Source organism: Primulina huaijiensis, unplaced genomic scaffold, assembly GCF_012295235.1.
Source record: "Primulina huaijiensis isolate GDHJ02 unplaced genomic scaffold, ASM1229523v2 C13030503, whole genome shotgun sequence".
NCBI lineage: Eukaryota > Viridiplantae > Streptophyta > Magnoliopsida > Lamiales > Gesneriaceae > Primulina > Primulina huaijiensis.
The window spans coordinates 1-385 of NW_027341674.1; the positions used below are offsets into that span (position 1 = coordinate 1).

General features: G+C 37.7%; 1 non-coding gene across 1 annotated transcript; it reads right to left on the reverse strand.

Moving 5' to 3' along the window:
- Positions 1-177: 177 nt before the first annotated feature.
- On the reverse strand, positions 178-327 carry LOC140965385 (U1 spliceosomal RNA). Its single transcript, XR_012173053.1, has one exon. It is a non-coding gene; the product is annotated as a U1 spliceosomal RNA (small nuclear RNA).
- Between the last annotated feature and the right edge of the window lie 58 nt (positions 328-385).

The following is a 385-nucleotide window of genomic DNA, read 5'->3' on the forward strand; positions in this document are numbered from 1 at the left end:
TCAAAGAATAACCCTACCTTCATAAAAATTTCAATCATTGTCAGAAAAATTTTCAATTAAACAATAAATATTTGTGTTTAAAGGAAGAAGTATTTGCACTGAGTGTGTCATAAAACTTCTCTTTTGATAATATATTTTTTTCTTGAAGAACAAAGTTTTTTTTTTTCTGCTTTTTTGGCAAGGACCTGCGTTCGCGAACATAAATTATGACGTAGGCTCGATCACTTGGGCCGACCTTAGGCGGGCGCCTTTTCAAAGTGCAATGAAAATCGCCAACCTAGACCATAGGCCTTCATGATCACCCATTGATCCCGTCCAGGTCAGTTCTTGACGGACAAGTTTGAAGACAGAGGAGAGACTTGAAAGTTAAGGAGGGTAAAGCACA